We start from the raw sequence: 13,149 nt of genomic DNA on the forward strand, positions 1-13,149 counted from the left end.
TTTTGGAGAACACTGCCAGATAACTTTGCTCTCATTTGAACACATTCTTTTAATGCCTCATTTCATAGGACTGCTTGAAATCTGGTATAAACTAAATGTTCTGGATTGTCATGATTTTGGAGTGGTTGTGATTGTGTTGATAACTTTCTTTGATCTGTTGGTCTTTTGCTGTTTATTTGTATTTCTATTCTCACAGACTGTTGGGGCTTCTAGCTCCTTCCAGATGCCTTTTTCAGCTCTTCTCATGGGCTGTTTTAATCTAAGAAATAAAATAGGCTTGTTGAATTTTAAAGAGAATGGAATAATTAATACTTATCACTGCTGGCAATTTGAATGGGAGTGGGGGAGGCAGCAGTTACCTTTACTATAAATACATCTGTATATTTGGAATTATTATAATAAATCTGTAATTTCTTTTAAATTTAAAAAGGCTATTTTAAAAAATAATGTAGAATAACTGCTTTAAATGAGTACCCGAGGGACTTTCCCCTGGCAAAAATTAGTGTTAATATGTAAGCTTTATGGCTTCCTTTCTGATTGGCCAGAGGCCTTCTTGGTGGCCTTTTCAACTTATCAGTACCCTCTAGATATATAAGGTTACCAAGTTTTTCAGTTCTGGACACATAGGGCATTATTACATGCACACATTTTCTAATTTCAGAAGACAAGAATAGTGAAAAAAAGATTCTGAGATCCAATAGGTTCAATTATTTAGCAATGAAGTAGTTAAAAAGCCCACTGCAGCTGATTTTGATGCTTTAGTGTTATTTGCACTAGAAAAAATGCTTTCTCTTGTCATCACTAGGGAGTATCTGCTGTTCTCATATTATGCAGAACAAAATCTCAGTCAGAATAGGGAAAAACATCAATTATTAATTAGACATAAATTATTCCTAATCTACACACAATGCCTAAACCCTGGTTCACAGAAATGCAAATTGTGCTTCAAAAACAATATGTTAACAAGTCATTTGTCTGCAAAAGACATGAGCCCAAGTTCAATATAAAATATAGAAGAAATACTTCAAGCTCATTTCAAGGAGTATGCTAATGGAAGATTATCCAGAACAGCAAGAAAATGGAAAACCAGGCAAACAAAATACCCACAAGGTGAACTTGCCTTCTGGTGCAAAGAAAACCACTAGTGTGTCTACTGTAGCCATTTTTCAATTCTTCAAAAAAGTTAAGAATTAACTGGAAAATGGTACTAATATATTCTTTACTACAAATAGTAAAAACAATAAATAAATAACAAAGGAAGCAATGATGGCTTTAAGAGGCCTATAAATGAAAATCCTCTGTGTTACATGTAATTTTCTTCCTGTGGTCCCTGGGACCTATAGCAGACTCAGCACCATTAGGATAAATCTCCTGTTCCAGATAGGGTGGCTCATGCCCTGTCGCAGGCACGCACACTGCCCACTCTCATCTCTAGTCTGATGTCCTATGTTGATTTTCTAGTCGCTTTTCTCCTGCTTTCCATTAAGCATTCCCAGTCTTCCCCATTCCAAATTCTTCTTTCAAAGACCCGTGACACCGATTTTCCTAGAGCTTTCACCTAGCCCTCTATACAGGCTTCCCCCACTTTGAGCAAGTTCACCTTACACTGCTTCATTTTTGTTTGTTTGTTTGCTTTTTTTCCCATTAGTTCCAGGAGTAGAATTTAGTGATTCACTAGTTGCATATAGCACCCAGTGCTCCTGACATAAAGTGTCCTCCTTAAGGCCCATCACCCAGTTATCCCTTCCCCCTACCCACTTCCCCTCCAGCAACCCTCTCGGTATTTCCTAGAGTTCAGCATCTCTTATGGTTTGCCTCCCTCTCTGTTTTCATCATATTTTATTTTTCTTTCCCTTCCCCCTAGGTTCATCTGTTCTGTTTCTTAAATTCCACCTAGGAGTGAAAGACTGCTTTGCTTTTACAAGAGACCATCATCGGTACCTGTTTTCACTAAGTGAAAGAAATCCAAAGAGGATTTTCACTTTTATGAGAAAAGGGCAAAAAGATGAAAACAGCATTCAGTACTTGTTTGGCGATGAGCCATTAGAAAGGCAGTGTGCACCCCAAACAGCGACAGGGACATGACCCAGCCCCCGCACGGGAGCTCTGCTCAGCATCTCAGTATCAAGCCACCACAGCTCTGAACTGTGTCCATGAGCATGTGTGCTGTATCTTATGTCATTTATGCTGTGCATCCTTTAGCAAGATGTGTACTAAAGTATCAGAAAAGCCTAAGAGAGACTTTTTTTTTTTTTTTTAGGTCTAGGAATGCTCAAAAAATTTTTCCATATAAATTAATGGTAATTGCTTCTTTGCTTTATGCCATGTCAGCTTACAAAAAGTTTCACAGAAGTGCTCTTTCAGACACTGGAGGAAACCTGTACTCAGCTGAATTACAAAAATAACACTTTCCTGGGCCTCTTAAAAGATTTCCGACTCCTAAAAAGAGATATTTTGTATCCTTCAAACTTCAAACACAGAGCTTTGCATGTGGTTGGATATCCGTATGCTTTGGTGATTCCAGGATTTCTTTAGATCCTCAACACAAATGTTCTTAAAAATATTTTTTTATCAAAATTTGCTTTATCATACCAGAATCCCCATATTCCATGTGTGTACTCTGCTTTTCACCAACAGTGTTTGAATTTTCCCAAGCACACAATAAAGTTTCTACGCCTATAAATGCATCTCTACACCAAATGGAACTCCCAACCTCAAGTTCAAAGGAAAAGACCTACCACCTATCTCACTAAACAATCCAGCCAGACTCCTTTCCTCCTCTGCTCTGTCCAATTTCCCCAGTGCAATTGCTAGTACAGTGATGAATGCACAAATGGAAAGAATGCAATACTGCACATGATTGATTGCATGGCAAAAGGAGAAACCTACAGAAAACCCCAAGCTGGAAGCTTATTTTATATCATTCCCTGTTGCTGCTCAGTCGTGAATGCTGCTGTGATTCATTTTCAACACTTTGAAATCTCTTGGTATTTGTAACATGCTCTGAACCAGATATAAATTGATCGCTCAACCCTACCTTCCTTTTTTTCAATTGAATTTTTTTTTTTTTTTTACTAACATTTAGAACACACTTAATATTGCTTACATATAGCTTTTATTTCTGCTCGGGGCGGGGGAAAAAGATAGTTTTGCTTCAAGAAGATTATGTAATTTAAGAGAGCATTGTGTGGTTTCTGTAATGTAATCACTTCTCCTTATGTGTTAGAGAGCACTGCTCACTGAAAATGTAAGATAACTATATATACTTTTGGAATTGAATTATTCCAGCACATTTTTTAAAGGAATACATAGGTACTAAAACACATAATGTAGTTTAGAAGTACAAGTTTTGGTCACCACCAGGAGATGAGCTATAAAACAGAATGGAGCCAACCATGATTTCAGTAAGTGTGCCTTGATATGTAAATTTTCTCTCTCTCTCTCTCTCTCTCTCTCTCTCAAAGAGGACACTAGCTTTCAATGTAGGATAGTCTATTAAAAAAATATTGCTCATTCAAGCATAATAAATGGTAATCATAGTCCACTAAATGGTAAGAAAACATATGAATTTTCTTTTCCTAATCAAAGGACCAAGTATTTATTAGTTTGGGTTTTGGCTAATTGTACCACATGCAAGAAATCAATTGCTTGTTGCACATATGCTCCAAACACACGAGTCTTAATAAGCAGTTTAGGATTCAAAGGCCCACTTGGTAAAATCAGGTCTTGTTGACATTTTTGCTTTCCAGAATTTTAAAAGACAGCTTGCTATCTTGCCTAAGTGTTTCCTCTAGGTAGCAGCCTATTAATGCAGGAACAGATTGCTTATTCCACTGGTAGCTGGTAAGAATCAAGCAATTTGTAAAAGGATTTCTCCATAGATTAGCTTTTTTCAAGCATGAGTTCTTTAGGTGAAGAATTAGGGCAGTACAGCTCCTAGAGCCCCTGGAACCAGCATTCTGTGTTACCTTAACTTCAGCCATTGACTATTTTTTAACATAACATTGAATTCCTCTCCTTCAACAGCTAGATATATTGTGGCCACATTAGGCGTACTATGAACCTAAGGAGTGTTGAGCTGCAGTTACAACTTACTTAGCAAAGAAAATACTATCTCAAACCTCCACACAGGTTCTCAACAAATCTAGAAATGATTTATCAACACTTTGGACAGTACAGTAGCATTGCTTTGCATTTCTGAACCAGAATGAGTGAGTGTTTTGATATCTGCTATGGACAAATACTGAGTTCCAGTAAATGCAGATTCTATTGGTGGCAAAAATCCTGCAAATCAGCATATACTTTGAAATGAAAAAAAAAAAGAGTCTAAAATTAGAATTTTGCCTCTTCCCCCTATTACATATATATTCTAGGCAAGTCATTTAAACGCTCAGAGCCCCACTTATCTAATCTATAAAATACAGAAGTTAATATCTATTTTGTTAGACTTAAATTACACATAAATTATATAATATCTACTAAACACTAACAAGTGATTAAATGGAGTTTTGTTGGTTTAACCACAAAGATCCTGAATCCTCCAACCTTAGGGGGTCACTCTGTCCTTTAAAGAGTTAGAGCCACTTTGTGTTTATTGTGGGGGGGAGGAGTGCCATATTTTTCTACTGGGTTTATAGAGGGGCGGAGGGGCTGGTTTAGGATCTTCTGAAATCTCACTCTGTATTCAACAAAAGCTTGATTTTAAATATCTTCCATAGCTTTTCTCAATTTCTGAGAATTCTCTTTCTCCACCCCATTTTATACCACCATCCAAAGAATCTTTCTTCATGTGTTTCCCCTAAATGATGATCTGCCAACAACATAAGGCTGTTCTCTGTATTATCTTCACTGAATATTTGTGGGTAATGAAAAGTAATTATAGCATAAAGCAAAATGCAACTTTAAAATAAATGACAGACATAACTGTTCATAGAAATGAATCACTCAATCACCGTAATAAGGAATTTATTTGTCTTGTGACCAATATAAATGGGCGTGATGCCATGTTGGTGTGGCTTTCTTGTTCTCCAGACATGTCCTTCTTCTCTTCTCCAGGTCTTCCAAATCTATTTCTTTTCAAACTGCCATGAGACAATTCTTATTTTTTTTTGAAGATTTTATTTATTTATTTATTTGAGAGAGGGAGAGAGAACACAAGGAGGGGGAAGGACAGAGGGAGAGGGAGAAGCAGATTCCCATTCAGCAGGGAGCCAGATAATGGGCTCGATTCCAGGACCCTGGGATCATGACCTGAGCTGAAGGCAGATGCTTTACTGACTGAGTCACTCAGGTGCCCCGAGACAATTCTTAAATTCCTGTACTTCAGTGCAAAAAAAGGCTTTTCTTCTGAAATTTATCCCTATGAACACATTAAATATCCATGTACTCCTTTATATTTCCCAGCCTCATATGCAGTTAGATTGAAGTCATGTGACTACTTTGGCCAATTGGCTGTGAGTGGAAATGGCGAGTTTCATTTTAGGGCCAAAGGATTTAAGAGCCAATGTACCTCCTCTCTCTTTATCTTCCCTACCAAGCTGTCCTTGAGGACATGAGTGCCAGATGTAGATTATAACTGAACATGTATTAGACCTTGTGCAAGCAAGAAATAAACATTGCTTTAAACCACTGAGATTTGAAGTTTTTTATTTGACCTCCTTATTACTAATATAATTCTCTCCTGAGATTAGCCCTATGGAAGAGACCCAATATTCACAGACAAGAATGTCTACTGACCTGATCTCATGAAAAAACAAAGCTCTTTAAAAGAAATTATCCTACAGTAGTGACTTCAAACTGCTCAAACAGCAACCATCTTTTAAAAAATGTTTATAATTATTATAAAGAATTACTAATGGGGCGCCTGGGTGGCTCATTCGGTTGAGCATCTGACTCTTGATGTCAGCTCAGGTCATAATCTCAGGGTTTGGGGATTAAGCCCCTCACAACAGGCTCAGAGCTCAGTGGGGAGTCTGCCTGAGATTCTCTAGCTCTCCCTTTGCCCCTCCCCCTACTCACTCTCTCTTTCTCTCTCTAAAGTAAGTAAATAAAGCTTTTTAAAAAAAGAATTGTTAATAAACATTTTCATCATCTCATTAAGTTTCAGAATGAACTTGCATTGGGCATTAATAAAATTTGTAGTCCTTGGGACACCTGGGTGGCTCAGTTGGTTAAGTGCCTGCCTTCATTCAGCTCAGGTCATGATCTCAGGGTGCTGGGTCTGAGTCCTGCATTGGGCTCCTTGCTTGCTTCTCCCTCTGACTGTCACTCCCCCTGCTTGTGTTCTCACACATGCTCTCTCTGACAATAAATAAAATCTTTAAAAAGAAAAATTTGTAGTCCTTTTCTACCCTTCTGAACGTGTTACCTAGAACAATTCAAAAGAAACAATAAGCAATCAATACTTCTGTGATATTGATAGCGACAAAACTCTAGGTTGTGCTTTTAAAAATTTCCCTGTTTAGGAGTAGCTTATCAATTTTCTAGAAAGACACACTTCTGAAGTGATACCAGTTTGTCCTTTGTTAAAAAGCTTTCATCCAAAAAAGACCCATAGGGCTCCTGGGTGGCTCAGATGGTTAAATGTCTGCCCTCGGGTCAGGTCATGATCCCAGGGTCCTGGGATCAAGCCCCACATCGGTGTCCCTGCTCGGCAGGAAGCCTGCTTCTCCCTTTCCTTCTGCCTGCCACTCCCCCTGCTTATGTGCACTCTCTCTGTCAAATAAATAAAATCTTTTTAAAAAATAAATAACAAAAAAGACCCATGAAGACAGACCTTAGTAAAGGAATATGAACTTAAAAAGGACTTAAAAGGCAAACTGATTTTAACCAATAAATGTCCCCAAATTACTCCCAGGGACCTAAAAGAGGGGCAGACATTGTTTTTTATAGGCACCGACGCCATTTTGTAATGTGAAGAAATGTAAATAGTTTTCTCATGAAGCTGTCCCCTCAGAATAGTTAACTGGACATGGAAGAGACCTATATGTAAGTGTTTGCACACATAACAGCAAACACAAATCCTCTGTGTGTGATGTATTCTGTTATATTATTTTGTAAACAAACAAACAGAAAACTGTGTCTCTATGTCTCAGACCAAAGGAAAAAAATGAGATAGAAATATGAATTGCCCTTTCATGGAAAATTAATTGCTTATGGCTTTTAACCATGACAAAATACAAATTAAAACTGCCCTGAGATGTCATTTCTCTCTTGTCTCAGTGTAAAAATCCGAAGTGTGACAACATAATTTTGAATGAAGTTGTTGAAAGACTAGAATGCTCAGACCTTATCAGTGGTCATTTAAAACGGTACAACCTTTATGGAAAGACATTTAAAAATATCTATAGAAGTATATATTTATTTGCATCCTAATTTATAACTACTACTTTTAGGAATCTATTAGAGATATGTTGAAAAATATTAAGATATATATACAAGGTTATTCCATGCAGCATTATTTGAAATGGCACACAAACTGGAAACCCAAATATTCAAAAATTAGGGAACTAGGTAAAGCACACCATGAGCACACTGTAAAATAAAATATGACACGCCATCACAATGCAGTAGGATACAGTTTTAAAAAGGAATGAGGAGGGGTGCCTGGGTGGCTCAATTGGTTAAGCGGCTCAGGTCATGATCCTGGGGTCCTGGGATCAAGCCCTGCATTGGGCTCCCCACTCAGTGGGGAGTCTGCTTCTCCCTTTCCCTCTGCCTCTGCCTCTCACCCCGCCTTGTGCTCTCTCTCTCGCTCAAATAAATAAATAAAATCTTAAAAAAAATTTTTTAAAAAAGGAATGAGGAATTTCTCTCCATATAATTATGGAACAATCAACATGATAAGTGTTAACCCAGCAAGGTGGAGTGCACTGTATATCACAAACTACCATTTATCTATGAAGGAGAGAGAACATATTTACGTATATGAATTTGCTTATTTTAAAAATAATAGAAGTATGAGATTTGTTAAATGGTTATATAGGTAAGTAAAAGAAATAGGGTAGTGTGGGCAAAGAATCTGAACAGACATTTTTCTAAAGAAGACAAACAAATGGCCAATAAACACATGGAAAAAAAGTATTTTGTCATCCTTAGCCATCAAGGAAATGCAAGTCCAAACCACAATGAGATACCACTTCACAACCTCTAAGATGGCTACAATCAAAATACACATAATACCAAATGTTGGAAAGGATGTGGGCAAACCAGAACACTCATACATTGGTGGAGGGAAATGTAAAATACAGCAATCACTTTGGAAAATGGTCTGCCAGGTCCTCAAAACATTAAACCTAAAGTTACCAACTGATCCAGCAATGCCACTCTGAGGTGTATATATACACAAAAGAAATAAAACTTATGTCTTAGGCGAAAAAATTAAATACAATTGTTCAGAGCATTATTCAAAATAATGAAAGAAACAACCATCGTCCATTAATTGCAAAATGGAAAAAATAAAATATGTAATACCATACATTGAATATTTAGCCATAAAAGTGAATGAGGTACTAAACTCTGCTACAACATGGCTGCACCTTGAAAACATTATGCTAAGTAAAAGAAGCCAGACATGAAAGTCCACATATATGATTCCATTTGTATGAAATGTCCAGAATAGAAAAATCTATAGGGAGAGAAAGTACCCTAGTGGTTAATAGGGCTGAAGGAATGGAGGGAAGGTGGCTGACTGTGAACAGTTGCAGGCAAAGGGATAGAAACTAGACTGATTCTTTCAATGCACCATATTTGAAAGATGTGACACTGGAGTCATGAAAATTTTATGTATTTATAAAACAAAATAAACACTTTAAAGTAGACCCTGAATGTTAAAATGAAAAAAAAAGAAGGCTTTTTTTATACTCATTTGTAGGAACTACCCTAACATATTTAAAAGACAATCATATGTGACCACAGTTAGTAATGACATACTGTATTTTTATTTTATTATTTTTTTAAGATTTTATTTATTTATTTGACAAAGAGATAGCGAGAGCAGGAATACAAGCAGGGGGAGTGGGAGAGGGAGAAGCAGGCTTCCTGCCGAGCAGGGCGCCTGATGTGAGACTCGATCCCAGGACCCTGGGATCATGACCTGAGTCGAAGGCAGATGCTTAATGACTGAGCCACTCAGGCGCCCGACATACTGTATTTTTAAAAGTTGCTAAGAGACTAGGTCTTAAAAGTCTTCATCACAAAAAAAAATTTTTTTAACTATGTGTAGTGATGCATGTTAACTAGACATACTGTGGTGATCATTTCTTATTATATACATATATTGAATCATTATATGTTACAACCTGAAACTAATATAATGTTATATGTCAATTATATACCAATAAAAAAGACAATGATTTGACAAGTATACCCAGTGGCACATTTTAAAAAATAAAGCAATGCAGAAAAAATTCTTAAGCTTTCTTCAAATATCATACTGATGGTACTATAATTCTCAGATTGTTATGTAAGCATTTTTATATAAGTAGAACTGAAAATTACATTGTTCTTGGTAAATTGGCATTTTAAATGGGAGAGAGGAGGTACAAAAGTAAGATATATGAGTAAAGCAAAAATCTTGTACTCTTGAATTTGAATAAGAAAGATTAGTATGAACTCATGATCTATTTTGATTTTAAAAAACTTCTAGCTTTCATATAGTGGGGAGATCCCCAAAGATTTCCCACTACTCATGTCTACACATCTGTATAATCACCTTCCCTTGAGTATGAGTGAAATCTGTACTGTTTCTCATTAATAGAATATTTCAAAGGTTATTGGATATTACTCCCTTGATTAGATTATGTTATATGGCAAACATGATGAAATTACTCTGAAGATTACATTATGTTGTAGGAGACTCCATCAGATTGAGAGATTATTCTTGCTGGCTTGATGAAGTGGGTGGCCATGATGGAGAAGTTCTCATGGCAAGGGACTGAAACCCTCTTGGGAACATGAAAGCAGCTTCCAGCAAACAGACAGCAAAAGCTGGTGCCTTGAGTCATACCACTGGAAAAAAATGAATCCCAACAGCATGAACAGGCTCTGGGCTTGAAAGTATATTCTTTCTGAGGTGAGCCTCCAGATGGCAGTACAGCCTGGCTATCACTTTAACTGCACATTTGTGAGGGGCCCTGAGCAAAGTACCAAGCCAAGCCATGCAAGAGACCCAAGCTGCAGAAACTATGACATAAGAAACATATTGCTTTAAGCTGCTAAATTTGTGATTAAGCAGAAATATAAAACTAATATACCTAATTTTAAAAACTTACAATGACTAAGGAGTAATGAGCACTCTAACATCCAGCTTCAGACTCTTAATTTTGCCCTAAAAAAGCTAATGCTTCTTAAAGAAATGACTAATTACACAATTGGAACAGGAAATGCATGACTATAGCCAGACATTCAGTAGAAACAGGGAAGATTCACACCATAGTCTTAGGTCTACAGAAAAGAAAATGTAAATTTGATGAGAAAAGAAATGTAAGGTATCAAAAGTACCAAACAAAATTAGGACAGATGAACAGATGAAAAATATCCTATCTAAAATGAAAACTCCAATGTGTGAGCTTAACAACAGATTAGACACTGCAGGAAAAAAGATCAATGAACTTAAAGACATACAACAGAATCCATCCACATGAAGCAGAAGGAAATAAAAGACTAAAAAAAGGAACGGGGCCAAGGTTACATGGGAGATAATATCAGAATCCCTGAAGTAGAGACAGAAACAAGTTTTTAAGAAATGACTAACAAGGGGCGCCTGGGTGGCTCAGTTGTTAAGTGTCTTCCTTGGGCTCAGGTCATGATCCCAGGGTCCTAGGATCAAGCCCCCATCGGGCTCCCTGCTCAGCAGGAAGCCTGCTTCTCCCTCTCCCACTCTCCCTGCTTGTGTTCCCTCTCTCGCTGTGTCTCTTTCTGTCAAATAAATAAATAAAATCTAAAAAAAAAAAAAAATGACTAACAGGATTTTTCCAAATTTGATGAAAATAATAAACCTACAAATGTGAGAACATTAAAAAGGATGAACACAAAGAAAACAACATCAAGATTGTTAGTCACAGAATACTAACAATCAAACTGCTGCAAACCTATGTGTAAAAGAGAAACTCTTAAAAGTACCCAGAGAAATAGGACACATTGCACACAGAGGAACAAAGGTAAGACTAGTAAAGATTTATTTTCTGAAATCATGCAAACTAAAAAAAAAAAATGTATGTGCCTTAAGCAAAAAAAAAAAAAAAGAACAACATAAAATTATTTATCCAGGGGATATAGCCTTCAAAACTGGAGACTAAAAGAGATTTGGGGGACAAACAAGCTTACAGAATTCATCACCACAAAAGGTACCTTATGATAAATTGTAATAGAGTACTTCAAAGAAAAGAAAGAAGGGCGCCTGGGTGGCTCAGTCGTTAAGCGTCTGCCTTCGGCTCAGGTCATGATCCCAGGGTTCTGGGATCGAGTCCCACATCGGGCTCCCTGCTCAGCAGGAAGCCTGCTTCTCCCTCTCCCACTCCCCCTGCTTGTGTTCCTGCTCTCGCTATCTCTCTCTCTGTCAAATAATAAAATCGTTAAAAAAAAAAAGAAAAGAAAAGAAAGAAAATACAAGATCAGCAATTGTATCTATGCAAAGAAACTTATTTTTTTAAGATTTATTTATTTATTTTAGAGAGAGAGAGAGAGAGAGAGAAAAAAAGAGTGTGAGCAGAAGGGGCAGAGTGAGAAGGAGAGAGAAGCCAAGCAGACTCCACGCTGAGTGCAGAGCCCAGGCGGTCTCAATCTCACAACCCTGAGATCAGGGCCTGACCTGGAACCAAGAGTCAGAGGCTTAACCAACTGTACCACCCAGGCAACCCTCTGCAAAGAAATTTAAAGTAATAGGAACTGTATAGGAGATGTATACTGTTTTAAGCTGCTATGGTTGGGATAATCAGTATGAAAGAACAGAAAACTAATACATTTCACTATTTGAAAAAAAATCTTACACTGACTAACATATTTGCAATGGGCACCCTAGTACCCAGATGGCAGACTCTTAATTTCTCACTAGAATAAACTAGTGTTCCTTAGAAAAATTACTGATTAGGCAGAATACCTGGTGGTCCTGTAGATCTGTTTCTTGTTTCAACAGTGTTTGGATGGAACAGACCCAAGGACGCCCCTTCTACTAGCCTCTAGCCATTCTCCAACCTTTCTTCCGGTTGCAAACTTCAGAGCCATCTCCTTAGTCACCCTCTTACTCCGGGACCAGTCAATACTCTATTTTGAGCTTAGCTCTTTATTACTGATCAACCATGAGTGTCCAGACATGTCAGAATTATTCCACTGAGGTGAAGGCCAACACCAACCGCCTGATCAACATGCATCTATGGGCCTCCTACACCCACCACTCTCTTGGCTTCTATTTTGACGATGATAATGTGGCTCTGGAGGGCGTGGCCCACTTATTCTGTGAGTTAGTTGGCTGAGGAGAAGTGTGAGGACACTGAGCATCTCTTGAAGATGCAAAACCACCGCAGTGGCTACATCCACTTCCGGGACTGCAGAAGCCATCCCAAGATGAGTGGGGTAAAACTCTGGATGCCAAGGAAGCCACCCTGGCTTTGGAGAAGATCCTGAACCAGGCCCTTTTGGATCTGCATGTCCTGGGTTCTGCTCTTGCAGATTCCCATCTCTGTGACTTCCTGGAGAATTGCTTCCTAGATGAGGAGGTGAAACTCATCAAGATGGGCAACCACCTGACTAAGCTCTACAGGCTGGCTGACCCCAGGCTGGGCTGGGTGAGGATCTCTTCCAAAGGCTAATTCTCAAACACAACTAGGAGCCTCTGGAGCCCAGCAGTCTTTCAGGGGCCTCTCTGACATCACTCTGGTGCTAGGGCTTGTGCCTGAGCCTCTCCTGGCAGCCACTAGGCAGCTTTTTAACCACCTTGGAGCCCTCTCCCAAACCATGGACCAAATGGGGGAAAAGAAGCTTTTCGCAGCAGCAAAAAAAAAAATTACTGATCATAACTCTGGGAAAAGCAAACATATATGTGTGACTATAGCTATTTTCCTTAAACTTTCTTTAAAGGTAATGACAGTTTAAATTAAAAATGTTACCTATGTATCATTTTGTGGGTTATAATTTATGTAGCAGTAAAACATA

General features: G+C 38.0%; 1 pseudogene; it reads left to right on the forward strand.

The window, feature by feature from the left end:
• Positions 1-12,296: 12,296 nt before the first annotated feature.
• LOC123326504 lies at positions 12,297-12,823 on the forward strand (annotated as a pseudogene).
• Positions 12,824-13,149: the final 326 nt, after the last annotated feature.

Source organism: Neomonachus schauinslandi, chromosome 13 (assembly GCF_002201575.2).
Source record: "Neomonachus schauinslandi chromosome 13, ASM220157v2, whole genome shotgun sequence".
Classification (NCBI taxonomy): Eukaryota; Metazoa; Chordata; class Mammalia; order Carnivora; family Phocidae; genus Neomonachus; species Neomonachus schauinslandi.